At 45.6% G+C, this 12,948-nt stretch overlaps 1 protein-coding gene across 1 annotated transcript in view; it reads left to right on the forward strand.

Annotated features, from left to right (window-relative positions):
- Positions 1-780: 780 nt before the first annotated feature.
- Positions 781-12,948, forward strand: part of HOMER2 (homer homolog 2 (Drosophila)) — a 37,969-nt gene continuing 25,801 nt past the window's right edge. The window contains exon 1 of the mRNA XM_008567589.1: positions 781-933. The gene's annotated coding sequence lies outside the window, so the exon portion shown is untranslated. The remainder of the gene's footprint in view (positions 934-12,948) is intronic.

The following is a 12,948-nucleotide window of genomic DNA, read 5'->3' on the forward strand; positions in this document are numbered from 1 at the left end:
GAAATCCATTATGGTTTTTATTAGTCTGTCTTATTTCTTAATGCCTACTGTCAAGATCTGATTAATTCCCCACTCAACAGAAAGAAACGTAGGTAATGTGCTAATTTGGTTAATAATCACATAAAGAGCTTATAGGCATATGGAGTGAAAAAACAATACAGAAGCAAGTACAGCAAAAGAGATGGATTTGATGAATTCTGCATAAACCTCAAAAGGTTTATAAGTTGGAAACATAAAACTTTAAGGCTTGTTAAGTTGTAAGGTCCTTAAATGGTTTAAAAAGTAGGCTAAAGAGATACCTACAAGGATATCAAGTAATTTCATAATTCATAAAATGCTGCAAATTTGAGAAGTACTTAATAGAAATATAATATTAAGTGTCAAATAGGTTGTGAAATCCCCAAATTGTTGCAAACCTTAAAGCGAATTGCTTCCAAAATCCTAAAAATGCCAATAGGATGTCAGAAAAAGAATGGGACAGTTGACAGGGATGTAGAAGCACTCAACAAGGAGTTGTGTTTTAAGCAGATTGCTCATTAGGCCAATTTCTCTGCAGCCGCAGGGTGGTAGCTGCTAAATGGAGTGTGGGATGCAGAAGCTATTCACTGGGGCTCTTTTTCTCCTCTCTTCCCTTTTCTTATTTTAATTGTTCTCATGCATATTTATCTTTCTCTCTAAGCTATTTAAAATCTTTTGGGGCAGTAGGTGGCCTAGAAATGGTACATTATACAGAAATCATGTTCCATCAGTTCACGCAGCCATCTCTCCCGTTGCAGAGAACAGCCCATTTTCACCACCCGTGCGCACGTCTTCCAGATCGACCCCAGCACCAAGAAGAACTGGGTGCCTGCAAGCAAGCAGGCGGTCACTGTTTCCTACTTCTATGATGTCACGAGGAACAGCTATCGGATCATCAGTGTGGACGGAGCCAAGGTACCACTTTACTAGCTGATTTTAACATTCTCGGTCACTTATTTTTCATCCAAAGCAATACAATACATTTGAAAAGTGGAGGGAGAAAGATGTACCCAAATCCTGCTATCGTAACAGAGGAGTTATTGTTATTATCATACTCTAATCACATATCCTGCCTTTTTTCTTACAAAATTATGGCAAATGAAAAAAACAAAAGAGTTCCCTGTTACCACACTATCTTCGTAACTAGCGTTTTAATGCTATATGAGAATTCCACCAAGGGCCTGTGATGTTCTTAATTTCTCCTTTATGGTTGGATATTTAAGTGGCTTATAGTTTTTCACTGTTATAGATGACGAGCATCGTTATGTACCAAAATATCCTCAACTGTTTATCACATACCTCTTGCTTTCTTTTGAATATTTCCTTAAGATACATTCCTAGAAGTATTATAGGTCAAGATGTTAACATGTTATAGCTCTTAATGCATATTGACAAATTGCTTTCCAAAAGGTTCCTTTCTTCCAGCACGTATGAGAATGCCAGTTTATTGTCCCCTTGTCAGCAAGGTGTTACATCTAGTCTGGTTTTGGTGTTTTTAGGCGCAGGAGTCGAATCTTATTCAATGATTTTGGAATATTTCTTGAAACATTTTTTCCCCATGACTTTCGTTATTCTGCTGTCTTCCTCGCAGTGTTTTTGCCATATTGATTGTCATGGGAGCTGAATGAAGACGGGATGCCAGCAGATGTATCCCGAGTCTTTAAAAAAAATTGTCCTGCTGCTTTATAGTCTCTTTCTGTCTTTCATCTGCATCCATCCTGCTGGGCACTTTCACATGGTTGTGCACTGTCATCTGAAAATTCAATGTATCTAAAACTGACTTCCCATATTCACCCTATAAACTACTCCATTTTTATCTCCCAGTCATTTGGGTTTTTAGACAAAACAAAACACAAGTCATTTTGTATTAAGTTTGTCAAATGAATTTGCCTTTGAATTGTCTCACATTTATGCCTTCTGTTTTGTTTTAATGCCATAACTCTTGTCCTGGCACAGTCTTGCGTGGACTCTAGCAGTAGCCTCTGACTGACCTCCTCATCTCCCACCTGCAATCTATCCTGACTTCTGCTTCTAGGTCAGTCTTCCTAGGCATTAGGAGGCAGGGTGTTAGGGGCTGGGCAGTGGGGACCTGGGTGTAACTTCTCCCCACACCACAGAGCAGAAGATGCAGGAAAGCCTCCACTGGAAGATCCCCAGGTAAGGTATGAGAGCCTGCTGGTGCCTCCTGATCTCTAGACAAGGCTCCCTGTTTTAAGGCAAATTCTCTCTGCAGCCCAAATTCTCAGAGTACCTCCTTTGTGCTCTTAGCACTATGGAGACTGCAGATAAAGGTGGCTTGGCCCTGTGGTCCTCTTTCTCTTCCTTCCAGTTGCCACAACCCTTCCTCCTCCTTAGGAAGGGATGCCAGAGTTCTCATTTTGCAGCTGAGCTCTAAGGAGAGGCAGTGTCCTGGCTGAGTTCACACTGCTTAAGAGGCTTGGAAAGTGGTGCTGGTGCCCAGTTCCTCAGACGTTAGTTCCCAGATCGCTGGGTGGGAGCAGACTTCTCCCTGGTTGGTAGAAAAGCATTTCCTGACACATGTCATGTAGGTAGTATGTGGTCCCCTTCCAGTTCAGATAGCGACGGCCAGAATGGTGATTAGATCTAAAGAGGCACAGGAACTGGTTTTTCCATCTAAGCAAGTGGGAGGATAGTGCGTCACAGGGTTTGGTGATCTGTAAGGGACTGTGAGAGGGCCTGGCACATAGTAGGTAGGCACCTCGTGTTTGATGAGTGAACATCTTCTGGGAGACATGGTGATGCCACAGCTGTACTTGCCACTTCCCTTCTCTGTGCTTCTGGGCTGGAATTGCCTGGACTCTTTCCAGTTTGTTCTGATAGAGGTGGTGAATCAAGCTGGCCTGCTTGCTTTTATCTGTGAATTCTGTCAGTTCATCTGCCATCCACAGATGGGTTTGCACTTTTGTCAGTTGAGTTATCCAGGGATATATGGGGCTTAAACATAGATAAAACGGCTTTCTTAGAGCAAGTGCTCTAGTCCTATTAGCTCGGCTTTTAGTAATTTGTCAAAATGTCAACTGCTTTATCGTTATAGCTCTGCAGTTCCTGAAGTCTGTGACAGTGTGGTGGAGTCTGAGCCAAATGAGGCAGCCATGAGAAATCAGATGGGTGTGGGAGGGTGGGCCGACCCTCTCGCTGAAGAATAGAGCTGATTTAGGCCCAGTATGGGAGAGCCATCAAGTTGTAGAGTCACTTAAAAAGTGAGAATCAGAAACCTAGGCCATGGGATGCTACTGGAATTCCGTGATCAAGCCAGAGGATCTTGGGCCACCTCTCCTGTGGTGCCTAGCCACCTGGGGTTCCTGGAGCCCACCCAGAGTTCCTGCTTTACCCCAGCAGCACCAGAAAACTGTGAGGGAGCCTGTTCTGCAAAAGGGAGCATTCTGTGAGGGAGCAGAAGACCCTGAGGATGGGGAAGGTAGGGACAAGCCTTATTTGTTTAATTACAGTCACTGACACTTGGAGATTGGGGATGGGTGCAAGTTTACTGCCAAGAGAACTGGAACACAAAGCAGTGGCCACTAGTCCCAATGCCACCTAAGCCCTGCTAAGCCCTTTTTCGACCTGGTGAGCAGCAGTGTGTAAAAGCAGCAGCCCAGGTCTAGATAAGATCCTGTGCCTCCAGCTGGTCCATAAGTCAGGTGAGGCATGGTGAAAGGACCTCAGAGTGGCAGCAGCTATTGCCACTGCCTGGTCCCACACAGCTTGCCCTCTTCTGCCATTGCTGAGGTCCTAATCTCCCCAACCCCTGCTTCCACCCTGCCTGAATACTCCAGATGGATCTCCTTCCTTCCTGCGACTGGAACAGGGTGCAGTGAGCTGAACTAACTGTGGGACATCTGTGCCGATTCCATCGTCTTCCCATTACAAGCTCTTGTCTGTTGCCCTTGCCTCCCTCTACCCCAATCTCTGTTCACTCAGCTTGGTTCTGCTTCTGTTCTTATTCCTGAGCATCTGTCTGGTTCCATGTTCACTGGCCTCCCAAGCCTGGGGCCCTGCTTTCTGGCCAGCTGCATGTGTCAGGTCTCACACGTGCTGTGGAGCCTCAGGTGACTATAGAATGCCATCATGGGCTGACCACTCAGGCGTGGATGCACATGGGCTGCAGAAATGTGGACACTTCTCAGCTTCCCCATCATTGTGTTCCATCACATTGGGACAACCCCACTTCATTTTAGGCCTTTGATCCCAAATATTGTTCCAAACTGAGATGATCTGTTTCTGATGCTTTTAGTTCTTGGGGCTGTGTCTTAGCTCATGGACTGCGTCTCTGTGATCTGGCTGGTCTAGGGCCCAGGTCCTGAGCCACATCCAGTCCATGACCTTAAGCTTCTGCTTGGCAGTTTGGGCCCAGCTGTCCCTCCCAAGGCAGGAGGCGGTTGTGGGCTGGAAAGGGAAGCCTGATCCGCCCCTTCCAAATGAAGGGATAGACGTAAACATGCTTCAGTAACAAGTTGCTATGTGGAAGGGACTTGGAGGTCGTTTTGAGTAAAGGCCACACCAGACTCAGCCGCCGTGTAAACCATGGGCAGACGGAAGAGCACAGGCTGCCCGGGAAAGGGAGAGTGGCAGCCAGCAGCTTCAGCAGCTGTCGTTCCGCACCAGGCACAGCAAGCTTCTCTGCCCCGTCCAAGCATTTGTCATACTCTATGTGGGGGAGGATGCATGGAAGGCCTCTCCTTCCCGAGGGCAATTAGTGCTGCCCATCATAGGAAAACTCTGCACTCAGATCTCTTCTTCATTCTTGAATCACTAAGACATTTCTTTCTTCTCATGGACACTGTTTTATGTGTTGGTCCCAGTTGCTTCCTGAAGACATGAGCAGGTGGGAATACTGCCTGTGTTGCCTCAGCATTGCCCGAGCTCTAGGGGATCATGTGGATCCATGTCTGTGTTTGGCGCTGAAAGGAGACTGTGAGCTCTTTGAGGATGGGGAACATGCCTGGCTCCTCTTTGGAGTCCCAGCACCCAGCCAGAGTGAGCAACGCTAGAGAAGTGGGTGGGGGAGTGAGTGGGTGATTGGATCAGGCCTGGCCACATCCAGGTGCACCTTATCCACAGAAGAACAGTGGGCAGGGCCACCGTCAAGGGTGATCTAAGGACCAGAACCTCCAAATGAACCCCGGGTTGTCCCTGTTCACAGACAGTGGGCAGCTGGAAGCCACGTGAGAGCATCTCCCAACTCCAGCTTCTCAGTGTGTTGCTCTGAGCCATGCGCACACACCAATGGCCAACTGATTTAAACCGAATTTGGGGGCAGAACAACCGACTCCATTATAAAGAAACTCCATTTCCAAAGCATTTGCTAATTGAGCCATCACAGCACTTGATCTCATTGTGCTGTTGGCGCTCTTTCCAGACTGAGTTAATCACTGCCATTCTTGTGATTCTTGTCTGCCTGTGCCCACGGACAAGACCTGCCTGAAGCAGGTGCTTCTCCTGGGTGCTCTGGATGACTCTACTGCCCTTGGTGCTCAGTTATTCATAGAATCACAGAATCCCCTATTGGAAGAGACCTTAGAGGTCATCCATTTTGCAAATATTTAGCAGCTCCCCCTGTGTCACAAGTATTGCCTGATAGAGATGGTTCAGAGGATGTAAGCATCTGAAACCCTGACTTGTTTGGTATTTTCTTCTTGGAATGTAGAATTGCACTTTTAAGAACACATTTAGGGTCCCCTCCTCCACCCATCATTATCATTTCCTCTTTTGGATAAATATAGATCACCTTCTGTTACGGGAGCGAGCATATGGTAGGTTCCTAGCACACAGTAGGCTTTCAATGAATCTTGGTTTCTTTTCTTCTCTGTCTGTGGTTTAAAAAAAAAAAAAAAAAGCATCGATTAATAACTACCCTAGAAGCCAGCAACATGTCTTTTAATTGCTGCAACTCAGTCCCAGCCTCTTGTGGAAATCTTCCAAAGTCTTCCAACTTCCATCTCCCTGGATTTGGGAAAGACTTCTGTGAAGAGGAATCCAGGGGGCCCGTCTCCCTGTTTCATGAGCAGCTAGCTTCCAGAGCAGGTGAGACTAGAGACAGGAGGAGCTTAGCTTTTTGCTTCTTCCAAGTAGGTCTTGATTACATGTGTTTTGTGCATTTTATCAAAACATGGTTCCAGTGATCTGAAGAAACTGGGTCTTTCACCAGGCCTCCTCTTTATCTATCTTGTGAGATAACTCATGAAAGAAAAAGTGTTTGCAGGAGTTGGGAGCCTGTACTAAAACTTATGCCCAGATTGCTTTTCCAAGCAGCCCCTTCTCCCTTCTGGGCTTCAGTCTTTCTCCCCAGACTCTTCTTCCCCACATCCCAGGGAGGCATGGCTCTCATCCCGCCGATTCGTTCTGCTTCATTAACACCCACCTGCACCCCTGTTCTCCACACTCTAGCCCTTGGCTCCCAGGACTTCACTCTCCCTTAGTTCCCTCCAGTCTGTGTCCTGACCTGCTCTGCACTCCCTCACCTACTCCTCCTCTTCTCTTCTCCCCTGTCCCTCCCACTGGGTAATGTCTTTGACTCCTGTGACTCCTTCACTGTTTACTGCACCATCCCTCCAGCTCCCCTCTCCTCTCAGGCCAGAACCCACAGGTCCAGCCACTTCCTCTGTCCCCAACCCAGTTTTCCAGCATTCCCATGTGCAGGAAGGGCACCACCGCCTGCTCTTTCCACAAGCCTCTGCTCACCCTGAAGATTAGCCTCCCTGATAACTTGGTTATAAGGTTATAGGTTATAGGTTAGTGTACTTTATTTTTAACTGTGTGTACCGTTTAGTGTCTAATAATAAAGTGAACCCTCATGCTCACCACCCCACTGAAGAAGTACTTCAGAAGGTCCTTCCCCTAATTCTGTGCTCCTCCCGTCCACCCCCTAAGAGATTACCATTCTCTTGAAATTTGTATTAAACATTCCCTTGCTTTTCTTTATGGTTTTACCACATGTGTATATATTATATACCCCTAAACCAGAAGTTGGCAAACTTTTTCTCCAAGGGCCAGATAATAATTTTTTTTTTTATGGGCTGTACAGTCTTTTTATGAACTGTACTAAGGCTGTACAGGCTCCGTTGGAGCTATTTGACTCTTCTTTCTTAGCAAGAAAATAGCCATAGACCAGTATGCAAATAAATGGGTGTGGCTACGTGCCAATAAAACTTTACAAAAATAGGCTATAGGCTGAATTTTGCTGATCCCTGACCTAAATAATATATTATTTAGTTTTATCTGTTTATGACCTTAAATAGAATCATACTGGAGACCCCGTACTGTATGTGTTCTTTTATGACTTACTTTTTGTTTGTTTGTTTGTTTGTTTGTTTACCAAATGTTAAGTTTTTGTGTTTCATCCATGTTGGCAGCTACAGCCTTGGCTAATTTTCCTGCTGGATAGTGTTTCGTTGTATGAATATACCACACTGTGTTTATCCATTCTGCTGCTGGTGGATGTTGTTTTTGCAAGCACTGCTACTGTGAACATTCTCGTATTTCTCTGTATACCTATGCAAAGGTTTCTCTGAGATATACTGAGGAGTGGAATTGTTGGGCGGTGAGAATGTGCATCTTCAGCTTTCCTCGAGTAAGCCACATTGTTTTTCAAAGTAGTTTTACCAACCCATGAGGGCTCCCGTTGCCCCTTGTCCTCACCTACACTCCTGGCGTCATCTGACATATTTTGAATTTGGTAAGTATGCAATGGTAATGGTAATGCAGTTTCCACATTACCAGTGAAATTGGCCTTATAACTTATGTCCGTTAAGCACACCCTACCTCATTCTTTCCAGTCTTCCAAGAAAAGGGGTTCATTCACCTGCCCTGAACTAAGCCTCCTTCAGTCCCTTGGTCCCATCCCTCACCCCAACCCCAGGACATCCCTGCTGCCCACACAGCTGCACTGTGCACTCGCCACCACACACCCACGGTGAAGGTCTTTTCCTGTGCGTACATTTTCACTCCCCCATTCACTCCTGAGGAGCGTGAAAGTCAGAAATGAGTCAGAAGAGAAGGAAGGAAAGAAAGACCACAGTGCAGAGGGAGACCCTTGCAGGGGGAGAGAGCAGACCTAGGGTCGTGGAGTGGGGTGGGACAAGGAGAGGGGGAGGGAGGTCGGGGTTAATTGGTGGGGGACACGGGGAATAATCTCAATTTGTGGTAAAGGGCATGCTGATATTATTGATCTGGCCATCACATCATGGGCACAAGTGGTGACAGTCAGCTTTGTGCCCTGTGAATATGCATAATCAATAAAATTTAAAATATAGAAAAATGAAAAGAAATGAGTCAGAGCCTCAAAGAGAGGGAAAGGCATTACGGTGGATTCCAGATGTAAGAGCAGTTAGCCAGAAGTGCTGTGGGGGCCTGAGAGGATCGTCCACAGAAGGAGCATATCCTTAGAAGCTTCTATCTTCCCACCTTTTCAGGAGGACCTCGTCTTGGTGGGTTGAGTCAAGGGTAGCTCAGGGTGGAGGTCCCCTGTTAGACTGGGGTTGACCATTTTAGACAGCGTGATTGCCCTGGCTGTCACTCCTGCAGCTTTTGCTTTTGTGAAGGTTGGTGCTCTGGATTTCCTGGGAGAGCACCTGCCAGTTGTTTCGAGTTGTAGAGGTGGGCTTACTGTTGCGGCCTTGGGATCGTTCAGACTGACTATCTCTGGTGCATCATGGCAATGGAGAAGGATGTTGTTGAAGTAGATAATGGCTTTCCTTTTCCTTTCTCCTCTCTTCTCCCTTTCTTCCTCCCCTCCGGATCTTGGAAGTCCCAGAGCCTTTGGTAAGCTGTTAGGAGACAGCTGGGGCATTGCACAGCCTGCAGGGAGTCAGCCTGAGGAACTGCAAGAGCAGTGTGGCAAAGAGGGCAGGCTTTCAGTTTTCTTCCTCCTGGCTGACCGCCAGCTTGTGGGATACTGTAGGTTATGTTTGATAAATGCCCGGGCACCTTAATGCTGGTAACGGAGTGGGACGAAGCCATTCCGAACCAGAATCCAAGCAATCCCTGACAGAGCAGGCATGTTAGTAGGGAATAAGGAGACAATGGAATTCCCACTGCAACATTCTAATGAGCTCCTGCAAGACCAGCATCTTGCATCCCAAGAATGAAGAGACTTTTCCTCTACTCTGGGTCTATGGTAATGAGAACACAGTGCAGTTGTGTGGGTAGGAGGAACATACTGGGGTTGGGGGTAAGGAGATGGGACCTAGAGGACTGAAGGAGGCTTAGTTCTGGGCAGGCGAACGGATCCTTCTCCTGAGAGACTGGAGAGAATGAGGTAGGGTGAGTTTAATGGGCATAAGTTGTGGGCTGTAGTCTTGTACCTCAGAATTTGTTCTCTTCTCTCTTCCCTCCACCCATATGCTATAGAAGGGAGGAAAGAGATGGGTGGTTGTTTAGAAGTCTGGACTTATTGCTTATAGTGAGCACTGGGGGTTGTTGGAGGACTTGGGCTGCAGCTTGAAATCATACCAGTGTGATAGACTGGCATGTCTGAACACAGTTTTGCTTAATTGATATAAACAGCAACCTTATCAGAGGTTGCATGCTTCCTATAAACATTACAGGAAAATGTCACTTGAGACACATAGTAAATTGCATCTCTGTGAACTTTTACAGATTCATCACTTTGCTGCTGAGTAAGGAATATAGATTACAGCAGGCAAGTATTCCCTCTGACAACAACTAGAAAAAAACAGATAAATACAATTCAGAGGCATCAGAGAGCTGTAGAAATGATAAGGACTAGAGGGACTAAGATTTCAGAGAGGTGAGGTCCACTCAGAGATGGAAGGTGGCAGCTCTTTTCTCTCTCGGGACCATTTGCCAATTCTGGGTGCGGGCTGAAGATTGGAGCATGGTCCCAGTAGAGGGATACTGCTGGGGGAAAGAGAAACCAGCAAAACACGTAGTAGTTACACAGGGTTAGAGTGACAAAATTGGAGCCTCGATGGGCTTCAAACTCATGGCTGCCTTTTTCACAAGACATTTTCTGAGTTCTAGGTCTGTGCTAGAGTGTAAGAGTTAGATTGAATGTTTCTGAAGGGCAGAGTAGAATTCCCGTCAGTTTACAGTATTTAGAAAGCGAAGACCTGTTCAGAGGTCTGAAAAGAAGATAGTTAAGACCTGAAAGCCCAGAGAAAGTGGTGATTGACACTGGAGACCTACATGCCTTTTTCCCCTGGGCATTTACTGGTTCTAGGAGAAGCAAGAGGCTGAACATCCAGTCTTGGGAAAAGGCTGCTGCTGAGAGATTGAGAAACCAGCAGAAATTTTGGTGTTTACATGTAGCTTGAGTGACAAAATGGGAGACTTGAGTGGATCCAAACACATGCCCAGTTTCCCCTTCAGGATTTGCCAAATTGTGAAGATGCATGGATTTGGAGGGCTACAGAACTAAGCCAAAAATCTCTCAAGGACAGAACTGAATCTCTGACAGTCTTTCAGGGCAGAGGAGATAAAGACCTGCCAGGCTCTCAGTTGAAATTCCCAAGGGGCCTTCCCTAAACACAGCGGTGAACCAGAGGTAGACTGCGTCTTACCAGAACTGAAACAGCCCCGACCCAGCTCTGTCCCTGAGTGAAGGACTGACTCTCTATCTGCCCTACCTGCCTAGCAAAGGAAAGGGAAAACTTTCTCTGATGGGTGATAATGTCATGTGGAGCTTTAGCAGTTTTTTTAATATGCATTTTCCAACACATAATAAAAAATTACTACACACGCAGAAGGCAAGACTGTATGCCTATAGTCAGGAGGGAAAAAACCCGGATAATAGAAACAGATCTAAAGGTGTTCCAGATGTTAGAGTTAGCATCAAGGATTTAAAAACAGCTATGATCATATTCAAGGAAATAGAAGAAAAAATGGGCAAAATAGATGAAAGAAAGGAGAATATCCCCAGAGACTTAGAATTTATTTTTTTTTAAAGAATGAAATGGACATTCTAGAACTAACATTGGATATATCAATAGCCAGGATTAGTGAACTGGAAGGCAGATCAATGGAAACTATCCAAATCGAAGCAGAGAGAACAAAGAACTGCAGGGGCTAGGGGGAGTTCTCAATAAGTGTAAAAGATGTTGTACACAGACGAAAGGTCTAGCATATGTGTAATTGGAGTCCCAGAAGGAGCAGCAAGGAGAGAGAATAGAGCAGAAGCAATATTCATGGAGAGAATGGTTGAGAACTCTCCACAACTGATGATGACTGCACAGATTTAAGAAGTTGAATGAGCCCCCAAGCAGAATAAATAAATTTAGCTCTTGAAATCAGTTGATCATTGCTTTGTAAATAATACATACATTATACTCTTTTTAACCACTTACTAGTTTTAAACCTTGAAGCAGTCACTTGATCTTGTTGAGCCTCAGTTTCCTCACCTGTAAAAATGGTTATTAGATAAAAGACTATATGAAAAAGTGCCTTGGAAACTGTTAAGTTCTAAAGAAATACTAGGGGTTGTCACTGTTAATTATTCCAGCTTGACCAACTTGGGATGGCCTGTTTGGGGCGAGCTTGAGAGCTGTGTCCTATACTCTGGTCAGCCTCTGTCCACTGCCTTTCAAAGGCACTGAATGGGGTGGTGACCGACCTAGGGGCATAGGTCTACAGTGAAGGCAGCAACAAGATTTAAAATGAATCAAGTTTCTGGATGGGTCTAGTCATTGCTTTGCCCTCCCAGGATTCTGGTAATTGAGAGGTGACCAGGGTTGGGTTTCTGGGATCATGTGACCCATTCTGATCCAGCTCCCAGCCACACACCTTCCCTAGGTCTGCCTTGGTTCCACTACATCAGTCTTGCCTGGGGCTGAGCCAGAATCCCCCAGCCTCCAAGCATTTCCCCATACCAGCTTGTGGTTTAGGTCCGTGTTTTCCATACCCCTCCTGTGCCCATTTCTTGATAGTGTCCAGGAAGGACTTCACTAGCAGGAAGATCTCTTTATTAACTGTGTTGCATTCAGTTTTCCAGATGGATAACATTTGATAAAGTGTCTTAACTCACATGGACATTGATGTTATAAAGGAAAAAGAAAAGCCACCTGGACTGCAGTGGAAGCATCAGTACTTCATAGATGGGGAAGAAGAGATCTGAAGTATTTATTTGTGGTCTTCATCATGTATAAAATGAAAACCTGTGTGATATAGAAGTTCACAGTACAAGCTTTGGAGTCAGACAACTGGATTTTTACCATCTTTGCCATGTTACCTTGAACAAGTTACTTTAACCTTTCCTACACCTCAGTTTCGTCTGTGAAATGAAGGGATAGTTATACCTCTTAGGCTTGTTGTGAGATTTAAGTGAGCTAACATAAGTAAAGCATTCAATAAGTGCCCAATAAATAGTAGCTGCTGCTGTTTATATTCTAATAATTATTTTACCAACTAAGCTAAGGTTTATTCTTGAGCACTAATGCCTCAGCAAACTCAGTACACAGATGGATGGATGGATGGACAGATGGATAAGAATCAATGAAACTTCTATTACTAGTGACAGCTATAACATATTGTCTGGATCTCTTTATTTGTTAAGGTGAGGGTCTGTTTCTGGAAGGTCTGTCCTTTCACAAAATAGCTGATTGAAGTTCCTACCAAGAAAACAAGGCCTATGCCATTCAAAAACATTTTCTCTTCCCTGCATTATCAGTTAAAAGAAAAGTGTTCTGAGTTGACTGTTGAGAATAAACATAGCCTTGATAAGTAAAATTGCTAGTAGAACCACTCTTTAGAATATTTACTTAGGGGCCGGCCCGGTGGCGCACTGCTGTGATGCGCCGCTTGGGAAGCACGGCGGCGCTCCCGCCGAGGGTTCGGATCCCACATACAGACCGGTTCCCGCTCACTGGCTGAGTGAAGCGTGGGAGCGACACCGAGGGTTGCGATCCCGTTGCCGGTCCTGGTCCGGTATGGAGGCGACACTGAGGGTTGCGATCC

This window comes from Galeopterus variegatus, unplaced genomic scaffold, assembly GCF_000696425.1.
Source record: "Galeopterus variegatus unplaced genomic scaffold, G_variegatus-3.0.2 Scaffold333, whole genome shotgun sequence".
NCBI classification, from domain to species: domain Eukaryota; kingdom Metazoa; phylum Chordata; class Mammalia; order Dermoptera; family Cynocephalidae; genus Galeopterus; species Galeopterus variegatus.